General features: G+C 43.3%; 1 long non-coding RNA gene across 1 annotated transcript; it reads right to left on the minus strand.

Annotated features, from left to right (window-relative positions):
- Positions 1-1,101: 1,101 nt before the first annotated feature.
- LOC117966811 (uncharacterized) lies at positions 1,102-10,168 on the minus strand. The gene is made up of 2 exons (XR_009327546.1): positions 9,747-10,168; positions 1,102-2,587 (listed from the first exon to the last, which is right to left on the minus strand). It is a non-coding gene; the product is annotated as an uncharacterized LOC117966811 (long non-coding RNA).
- Positions 10,169-11,226: the final 1,058 nt, after the last annotated feature.

The raw sequence follows: 11,226 nt of genomic DNA on the forward strand, positions 1-11,226 counted from the left end.
AGTAATACCTGCCTTCAGTATCTGTGCAGTGATCTCGTAGAGTGAGGGGTTGTGAAGAGGCCATTGATAATCCTTACAGCGAAGGTGAGAAACACAAACTACAGCTCCCAGCATGCCACAGCACCGGCACTCACAGTGAGGGATGCTGTGAGCTGTAGTTTATTATACAGGCAGCTTCTGAGACAGGTTTGACTGCAGTGTATATAATATACAGCACTGGTACTCAACTCTGGCCTCGAGATCCAGTCCAGGTTTTTACTCCAAGCAGGTTCTAATGTAGTTAACTGAAGCTGTTGAGAGGCAATTAACTATTTTAGGACCTGCTTGGAATAAAGACCAGGACTGGAATGCATCTCTCCACAAAGTGGAATGGACTCTGCTGAAGAATGTTACCTTGTTAACGTATTGAATTGCACACCGCTCGGAGTGTTTAAATATTTAGGACTGGACGCTGCTGAAGAATGTTACCTTGTTACCGTATTGAATTGCACACCGCTCGGAGTGTTTAAATATTTAGGAATAGTTTAGAGAGGTTTGTGAAGAGGCTGTTTTCATGTTCGAAGGCAATGAATTCCAAAGATGGGATGCTTGATATAGGAGAATGTAAGTGTGAGAGACAGACAAACAAACTAATACAAGTGAATCTGTCCAGTCGACCCCCCTCTCACTGTCTCTTATGGTACAAGAATACTGTCTGTCTCCTCACTGAACTAATAGTGAATCTGTCCAGTCTAGTCGACCCCCGATAAAATATTAACAAAGGCATTTGTCAAATTATTAAATAATTTGTTCTACTTTATTTTAAAATCACATTTGAAAATAGACACACATTATATATATATATATATATATATATATATATATATATATATATATATATATATATATATATATATATATATATATTAAATAAATAAACTTTTAAAATGATAAAAATAAAATAAAACAAATGTCTAAATCCTCCAATATTGAGAAAGTGCTGACCAGACTTGGCGTCAATTACAAGTGTAACTGTGTGATTGATTGGTAATGCATTGTGATTCTAAGTGTAACTGTGTGATTGATTGGTAATGCATTGTGATTCTAAGTGTAACTGTGTGATTGATTGGTAATGCATTGTGATTCTAAGTGTAACTGTGTGATTGATTGGTAATGCATGGTGATTCTAAGTGTAACTGTGTGATTGATTGGTAATGCATTGTGATTCTAAGTGTAACTGTGTGATTGATTGGTAATGCATGGTGATTCTAAGTGTAACTGTGTGATTGGTAATGCATTGTGATTCTAAGTGTAACTGTGTGATTGATTGGTAATGCATTGTGATTCTAAGTGTAACTGTGTGATTGGTAATGCATTGTGATTCTAAGTGTAACTGTGTGATTGGTAATGCATTGTGATTCTAAGTGTAACTGTGTGATTGATTGGTAATGCATTGTGATTCTAAGTGTAACTGTGTGATTGATTGGTAATGCATTGTGATTCTAAGTGTAACTGTGTGATTGATTGGTAATGCATTGTGATTCTAAGTGTAACTGTGTGATTGATTGGTAATGCATGGTGATTCTAAGTGTAACTGTGTGATTGGTAATGCATTGTGATTCTAAGTGTAACTGTGTGATTGGTAATGCATTGTGATTCTAAGTGTAACTGTGTGATTGGTAATGCATTGTGATTCTAAGTGTAACTGTGTGATTGATTGGTAATGCATTGTGATTCTAAGTGTAACTGTGTGATTGATTGGTAATGCATTGTGATTCTAAGTGTAACTGTGTGATTGATTGGTAATGCATTGTGATTCTAAGTGTAACTGTGTGATTGATTGGTAATGCATTGTGATTCTAAGTGTAACTGTGTGATTGATTGGTAATGCATTGTGATTCTAAGTGTAACTGTGTGATTGATTGGTAATGCATTGTGATTCTAAGTGTAACTGTGTGATTGATTGGTAATGCATTGTGATTCTAAGTGTAACTGTGTGATTGATTGGTAATGCATTGTGATTCTAAGTGTAACTGTGTGATTGATTGGTAATGCATTGTGATTCTGAGTGTAACTGTGTGATTGATTGGTAATGCATGGTGATTCTAAGTGTAACTGTGTGATTGGTAATGCATTGTAATTGCAGTTCAAATGTAATTGTAATGACACATATAACTGATGGAGTTCATTTATTTTTCATTCGATCATTATTCTTGTGTTTTCAAACACTTTCAGTGGATCCTGCTTGTTTAAAACAATATAAAGTTCTCCAGTGTGTGTGTGTCTCTGTACCTGTGGGTCCTGCTGGTACAATACTATGAGGAGCTCTTTGTGTCAGTTTTTAGTGTCATTATAATTAGAATTGGAAATACTGCAGCCAGAACTGTAACTAATTGTAATGATCATTGTAATAGAAGGAGATCTCACTGTGATTGTGAGTGTGGTTGACCCGGTCTGGTGTAAAGTAGCACATTCAAATGTCAATAAATGCCCTCAGAACGTTCAAGTGAAACTCAATGGAATGATCGGAGAGCCGGAATCTCTCTAGCGATGATGTCACACAGGAGGTCAGACTGCCACAAACTCCAGTCATCTGCAATTTCAAAACCTGCGGCAAAACAGAACAGAACATTTCAGGGTTTTATTGAAACAAATACCAGTAACATCCCAGTACAATCCCAGTATATAACCAGTAACCAAGGTTTCTGTAAAATCTGTTTTCTTACCTCTTATTGGCTTTATTAACAGTATCACTGGCCCCTCCCTTTAAAGGAGTGCTGTCCAGTAACATTGCCATTTAGGGTATAGTTAGCACACTGTGGTCCCATTCTACCAGCCTCACCCCATTGCAGCTGCCCTATACTTGTGCTAGCATTGCCCCTCAGTGTAATACAGAACCATTATTGAATTGCCATTGTAGAGCCACTGTCTGTCTGTCTGTCTGTCTATCTGCCTCTTTCTCCCCTCTCTCCTTTCTCTCTCCCTCCATCTCCTCTCCCTCTTTCCTCTCCCTCCCCTCTCCTCTCCTCTTGTCCTCCCTCCATCTCCCTCTCCTCCCTCCGTCCCCCTCCTCTCCTCTCCCCTCTCACTCCTTTCCTCTCCTCTCCGCTCCTCTGCGCTCCTCTGCTCTCCTCTCCCCCTCTCCTCTCCTCTCCTCTGCTCTCCTCTCCTGTACTCTCCTCTCCACTCCTCTGCTCTCCTCTTTGCTCCTCTGCTCTCCTCTCCCCCTCTCCTCTCTGCTCTGCTCCGCTCCTCTCCACTCCGCTCCTCTCCTCTCACTCCTCTCTTCCTCTCCTCCCCCTCTCCTCTCCTCTCCTAGTTTGCACACAGCAGATGTATTAAAGTCTCGACTCTGCTCTTCCGATGAGGAGGATGCAGGCTGCAGTGTTAGTCTGGACTCTATTTTTTCACCCTGAAAGATTTGCATGGTTGCTGCCATCATGTGCTAGGAGCTGTAGTTTTATAAAGTTTTATAAAATGTAGAAAGAACGACAGAGTTTTTATTCCTTAAAATATTGTAAAGGCGAGGAAGCTTTTACTGTTGTGAAATTAACACATTGATTCACACTAGAACAACCAAGGTGGTCATTTTGACCGTTTTTTTAATTTAAATTTAAAGGGTACATAAGGACCTTTTAATTTCCATCATCCTCCTGCTGGCAAATCCATCTCAGTTAGATATGTGAGCAGGAGGATGATGGGAAATGTAGTTCTGAGAGGTCCATGCAGGTACATGTGAAGCCATCTTGAGGCAGGGAATGCAATCTAACACTAGAAGCCCCGCGGCGGTCATTTTGGCGGTTTTTGGTTTTAAAATGTAATTTCTCTCCAGTCGTGTAACACATATGGGGCTGTGCGTTTGTGTACCTTTCTGTCCGTATGTATTAACCCTTTGCGATCCTATGTTGGACCAGGTCCGACATTACAATTTTCCCTTTCCGGTTCAATGTCGGACCCTATTCAACATCATCAAAAAGACGTAAAACACGGGTCTCTAGTCGTTTTTTCTCTGGAAAAAGCCGAGAAAACCATTAAATGGCTGAGTGAGACCGATAGGAGCCGAGAGAAGCCGAAAAAAAAGGGGCGGATCTCAGCAATACACATAGCCCTGGCACCACAAAGATAACACAGACATAAACAAACAAGATAGCTGCTTCTGCATCTAGCGCTCAAAGAATATCACAGACATTTGCAGAGCTTTTTGAGATGTTATAGTAATAAAATAACGACTTGGATCGCATTATTGAGGAGTTTGGTGATAAAACGAGTGATCAGGAGATGATTTATCGGTATGTACTATTACGAGGTATGTAAAAAATGTAGTGAACAAGGGGTGGGGCGGGGCTGGAGATGCAGTACTGAGTGTCCTGTTGATATGCAGTGCCTTTTAAACCTGTTTTACTGTGAAAAAAAATACTTTTAAACAGCGCGTCTAAAATAAACTGTGCGTGTGAAAATAAATTGGACCTGACGCGCCTGAGTCGCTGAATAAATGGACCGCAAAGGGTTAAATATTCTCACAAAGCATGAAATAAAGGAGATATATTACACTATACCTAAAAGCCCCGGGAGCAGTCACATTGACGGCCACACAGAAAACAATTTTGATTATACAGAACGGTATTCTACTTTCTTATTTTTAGTTACCAGTCTGCAATTTGTTTAGCTGTAATCAGATTAGTCTCGACTCTCTGCCTGAGTAAATGACTGACAGTCTATTGTTTTTCAATCAGCCTTTTGAAAGGCTGGCGCCTGCTTGCCAGCTGCGCTGCTTTGGTCAGTCAATTAGCATCAGGGCTAGTGAAAATAAATACCAGAGACTGTGGAGTTTTACAACACAACAAAATATGGAGTTGATGTTTGGATCACATGGCCCGGAAGTATTCTGTGAAAGCTGGCTCCCGACGGTGGTCTGTTCAGGTGTTTTACAATGTATTGGATCTAGCAGCCATCAACTCCTGGGTACTTTACAAAGCATTGATGGAGAAGAATTTACCAAGGAGAGAATATATTTGATATATTTTACAGTTAGTACAGGAACTTCGCAAGAAGCTGAAGCTGGCAACCCCGCTGAGAGCCGCCAATGCCAGGTTGGCAAGTGCAGTAAAAATAAAACTTCGGACAGCTGTGCCCCGTGCAGAAAGGCAGCGTGGAGAAGCGCAGACTCAAGGTAAAGGAATACCCGTTTATTGAAAAAAAAAGAAAAATTAGACTTTTTTTATAACAACTTCTGCAAAACATTTTCATCTAAGTTTATCTACGTTGTTCAGTTGCTTTTGCACATCTGATAATAAACTGATTGCTGTTGAAAAGTTAAAATGTATTGCTATCGTTTCAGTTTTATAAATAAATATGTTGTAAACCGATGTCTGTTCAGATGTTTATTTACATTTTCTTGTTTTGATTTGTAAAGTAAATGTTCATTCATATATATATATATATGCTTTGTTTGTTCAGATGTTTATGATATATACAGCAGTCTAGGTATCAGTATATCTCCGGTCCTTCTAGTATTAAAACTTTTAAAAAGTGGTCAAAAAAAATAAAAATTTAAAACAATACACACACCTTACGTAAACAGTTGTAGCAACACATGGGAACATGTAACACAATCAAATAAAAAGGTCCTTATGTGCCCTTTAAGATACAGAGCTGTGCTTTCCTGACCTTTCCTAAATATATGTACTAATTACTCTGACAAAGAAAGAATCGCGGCGCTGCAAAAACTAGAGAGATCAAATACTGTCACACCTATTCCGACCAGGAGCGGACAAATTGACCGCTGCATATAAAACATATTATAACAATGACATGTTGTGGTATTATTTGTATTGACTTGCTGCCATGTATTGAAGTTTGATTATATCAGTCTGCAATCCTCAAGGGAGCGGTCTTCTGACATTTCTATTGTTTCAATGAGCCTCCTGATAGCCCAGCAATCAGCCTGACAGCTCCCGGCGCCCGGCTCTCTGTTGATTATATCAGTCTGCATTCCTCAGTGTCGTGGAAGACGCTGGACAGCGATTCTGATGCAGCAGAGACAGACAATGACGAATCTGGCTCTGAAGCAGACTGGGTTTGCGGAGATGAATCTTCCAGCAGCAGTGACACCGAGGGTGCAGGAGATCCCGTGGGAGAAGAAGCAATCCTGTGGCAGCCCCTGCAAGGATGCCAGCCACTTCACCTGCATCAGCCCCTGCACCTGATCCAGCCGCTACTTCACCTGAGGCAGCCGCTTCTCCAGCGGTAGCACCAGCACCACCTGGCACTCAAGAGGCTGGCAATGAGGACACTGTTTGGAACACTATAAATCCTGGTGTTGAAGCTGCAGGTAGAAGGGGTGAACATAATATTCTGAGGGAAGTTCCAGGCCCACGGCATATGCAAATGCAACATTGATGAGAGCGCATGGAGTGCTTTTCACCCATTGAACATGGATACGCTTCACATACAACGCTGCACTGAAGCAGAAGCCCACCGACAACTACAAGATGATCCCTGGTCAATGCCCTTGGAGGAATTAGAAGCGTTCATTGCACTAGTATGTGCCCGTGGAGCATTTGGTGCCAGAATCCTGTCACTGTGCAGTTTGTGGTCCAGTAAGTGGGGAGTGTTTTCAGAGGCAATGCCACAGAATCACTTTTGTGAAATTTTGTGATTTCTGCGTTTCGATCTGAAGTAAACCAGAAGTGCCCGACCTCAAAATGATAAATTTGCCCTGGCATCTGAAATTTAGACCTGCTTCATTGACAATAGCATTCTCTGCTATAAACCGGGACATTATTACAGTGGATGAGCAGCCAGCCGAAAGAGACGACAATGCCAGACTGCAAAATGCAATGGCAACAAGACTGCTGACAGCTGTGCCAAACGCACAAAGACAGTCTGCAGTAAGTGCACTGCATATGTTGAAAAGAGCAGGATCTGTGTGATCTGTGCCAGCACTTAGACTTTGGAAGTGATTGTAAATGAAGCCCATTCTGTTCAAATGTTTATTCCTTCCTGTCATTTCCATTACAGTATGTCTGTGTATAAACGCTTAGCTTCGGTGGCGTATGTGTGCTTTGTTACGTAGGCACTGGAAACCCATTTATTTGAAATGTTTTTGATACTTATTTACATCGTTTCAGTTGTACAGTTTTGTATGTACATGATATACATGTATATACACAAATTTATTTTCAAATATCTAGAACATAAGAACATAAGAAAGTTTACAAACGAGAGGAGGCCATTCAGCCCATCTTGCTCGTTTGGTTGTTAGTAGCTTATTGATCCCAGAATCTCATCAAGCAGCTTCTTGAAGGATCCCAGGGTGTCAGCTTCAACAACATTACTGGGGAGTTGGTTCCAGACCATCACAATTCTCTGTGTAAAAAAGTGCCTCCTATTTTCTGTTCTGAATGCCCCTTTATCTAATCTCCATTTGTGACCCCTGGTCCTTGTTTCTTTTTTCAGGTCCCCTGGGTCGACATTGTCTATACCTTTTAGGACTTTGATTGCTTGAATCAGATCACCAAGTAGTCTTCTTTGTTCAAGACTGAATAGATTCAATTCTTTTAGCCTGCCTTTTAAACCCGGGATAATTCTGGTTGCTCTTCTTTGCACTCTTTCTAGAGCAGCAATATCCTTTTTGTAATGAGGTGACCAGAACTGAACACAATATTCTAGGTGAGGTCTTACTAATGCATTGTAAAGTTTTAACATTACTTCCCTTGATTTAAATTCAACACTTCTCACAATATATCCAAGCATCTTGTTGGCTTTTTTTTATAGCTTCCCCACATTGTCTAGATGAAGACATTTCTGAGTCAACATAAACTCCTAGGTCTTTTTCATAGATTCCTTCTTCAATTTCACTATCTCCCATATGATATTTATAATGCACATTTTTATTGCCTGCATGCAATACTTTACACTTTTCTCTATTAAATTTCATTTGCCATGTGTCTGCCCAGTTCTGAATGCTGTCTAGATCATTTTGAATGACCTTTGCTGCTGCAACAGTGTTTGCCACCCCTCCTATTTTTGTGTCGTCTGCAAATTTAACAAGTTTGCTTACTATACCAGAATCTAAATCATTAATGTAGATTAGGAATAGCAGAGGACCTAATACTGATCCCTGTGGTACACCACTGGTTACCTCGCTCCATTCTGAGGTTTCTCCTCTAATCAGTACTTTCTGTTTTCTACATGTTAACCACTCCCTAATCCATGTGCATGCATTTCCTTGAATCCCTACTGCGTTCAGTTTGAGAATTAATCTTTTATGCGGGACTTTGTCAAAAGCTTTCTGGAAATCTAAATAAACCATGTCGTATGCTTTGCAATTATCCATTGTCGATGTTGCATCCTCAAAAAAAATCAAGCAGGTTAGTTAGACACGATCTCCCTTTCCTAAAACCATGCTGACTGTCTCCCAGAATATTGTTACCATATAGGTAATTGTCCATTTTAGATCTTATTATAGTTTCCATAAGTTTATTTCATTTTTTTACAGTTTTTTGAGGTTGTGCTTCATGTAATATGTCTGTATATAAACACATTTCTGTTCATATGTCTGTTTATTTACAATGTTTCGGTTGTGTTGATGCTTTATATGATGCTCCTGAATGAAACTTCGACTCATATTCAATTGTTTGTCCTTTCATTATAATACTGATGTTGTTTTTAATTGACCACTCATGGTTGTTCTAGGTTGTTCGCAGTCGTTCTGGTGTTAAAGGGATGGTTTGCTTTTCTTTAATATCTGTTAAAGGGGATTCCTCTGAAACTGTGTGCACAGCCCTGGTATTAATATCGGAATATCTGTGTGTGCCTTTAAGAGTCCTGGTCATCAGTACTGTGAGGGGACAAGCTCATGGCAACATGCAAATACATAAACACATGAGAGAGTGGAAAGAGGAGAGGAGAGGGGAGGGGAGAGGAGAGGAGAGGGGAGAGGAGAGGAGAGGGGAGAGGAGAGAGGAGAGGGGAGAGGAGAGAGGAGAGAGAGGAGAGGAGAGAGTCTGTCTTCACTGTGTCTCACTCCCTGTCTCACTCCTCTGTCCTGGTCAGGGTGACTCACCTCACTGTGTCTCACTCCCTGTCTCACTCCTCTGTCCTGGTCAGGGTGACTCACCTCGCTGTGTCTCACTCCATGTCTCACTCCTCTGTCCTGGTCAGGGTGACTCACCTCACTGTGTCTCACTCCCTGTCTCACTCCTCTGTCCTGGTCAGGGTGACTCACCTCACTGTGTCTCACTCCCTGTCTCACTCCTCTCTCCTTGTCAGGGTGACTCACCTCACTGTGTCTCACTCCCTGTCTCACTCCTCTCTCCTGGTCAGGGTGACTCACCTCACTGTGTCTCACTCCCTGTCTCACTCCTCTCTCCTGGTCAGGGTGACTCACCTCACTGTGTCTCACTCCCTGTCTCACTCCTCTCTCACGGTCAGGGTGACTCACCTCACTGTGTCTCACTCCCTGTCTCACTCCTCTCTCCTGGTCAGGGTGACTCACCTCACTGTCTCACTCCCTGTCTCACTCCTCTCTCCTGGTCAGGGTGACTCACCTCACTGTGTCTCACTCCCTGTCTCACTCCTCTCTCCTGGTCAGGGTGACTCACCTCACTGTGTCTCACTCCCTGTCTCACTCCTCTCTCCTGGTCAGGGTGACTCACCTCACTGTGTCTCACTCCCTGTCTCACTCCTCTCTCACGGTCAGGGTGACTCACCTCACTGTGTCTCACTCCCTGTCTCACTCCTCTCTCCTGGTCAGGGTGACTCACCTCACTGTGTCTCACTCCCTGTCTCACTCCTCTCTCCTGGTCAGGGTGATTGTGTCATTCTGGTTCTTCCTGCTGTTGAGTCGTCTGCTCAGTGATCGAGCGAGTCTCTCCACAGCGCCCCCGCCTGGGCGCCCTGCCTTCTCACACTCCAGCCCCTCAATATTACCACTGAGAATCAATACAGAGTCAGTACAGAGTCAATACAAAATCAATGCAGAGTGCAGCCCTCGACATTACCACTGATACACACACACTGACACCCTGTCACAGGATGGCTTGTAGTGGTGATGTCAGACCCGGAAGAAACACACAGTACTGCAAGGTGAAATGGTGAAGGCGCTTGCTTGTGCTGGTTTATTGCAAATAAAAGGTTTAAACAGAAAACAAAACACTCTCCTCTTCCCCTCTCTCCTCTATCTCCTCTCCCCTCCTCTATCTCCTCCCCTATCTCCTCTCCCCCTCTCTCCTCTCCCCCTCTCTCCCTCTCTCCTCTCTCTCCTCTCCCCCTCCCCTATCTCCTCTCCCCATCTCTCCCCCTCTCTCCTCTTCCCCTCTCCCCCTCTCTCCTCTTCCCCTCTCCCCCTCTCTCCCCTATCTCCTCTCCCCCTCTCTCCTCTCCACCTCTCCCCCTCTATCCTCTTCCCCTCTCCCCCTCTCCTCTCCACCTCTCTCCTCTCCCCCTCTCTCCCCTATCTCCTCTCCCCCTCTCTCCTCTCCACCTCTCCCCCTCTATCCTCTTCCCCCTCTCCCCCTCTCCTCTCCTCTTCTCCACCTCTCTCCTCTCCCCCTTTCTCCTCTCCCCCTCTCTCATCTCCCCCTCTCTCCTCTATCTCCTCTCCCCCTCTATCCTCTCCCCCTCTATCCTCTTCCCCTCCCCCCCTCTCCTCTCCTCTTCTCCATCTCTCTCCTCTCCCCCTCTCTCCTCTCCACCTCTCCCCCTCTCTCCTCTCTCCTCTCTCCTCTCTCCTCTCCTCTCTCCTCTCTCCTCTCTTGTTCCTGGAATGTTTACCCTGGGTATATTTCCATATGTTTTCTTGGCTATATTTCCATCTCATTGCCCTGCCTCTGCCCCTGCTGTTAAACAGAGAGGGATTTCACTGACAAAACAGCTCCCTGAATCACACAGACCTCTCAAACTAACTCCCTGAATCTCACCTGTCTGTCCTGCTCCTCCATTCACAAACAGAGCTCTCAAACTAACTCCCTGAATCTCACCTGTGTGTCCTGCACCTCCATTCACACACACAGCTCTCAAACTAACTCCCTGAATCTCACCTGTGTGTCCTGCACCTCCATTCACACACACAGAGCTCTCAAACTAACTCCCTGAATCTCACCTGTCTGTCCTGCTCCTCCACTCACACACAGAGCTCTCAAACTAACTCCCTGAATCTCACCTGTCTGTCCTGCACCTCCATTCACACACAGAGCTCTCAAACTAACTCCCTGAATCTCACCTGTGTGTCCTGCACCTCCATTC

This window comes from Acipenser ruthenus, unplaced genomic scaffold (assembly GCF_902713425.1).
Source record: "Acipenser ruthenus unplaced genomic scaffold, fAciRut3.2 maternal haplotype, whole genome shotgun sequence".
NCBI classification, from domain to species: Eukaryota; Metazoa; Chordata; class Actinopteri; order Acipenseriformes; family Acipenseridae; genus Acipenser; species Acipenser ruthenus.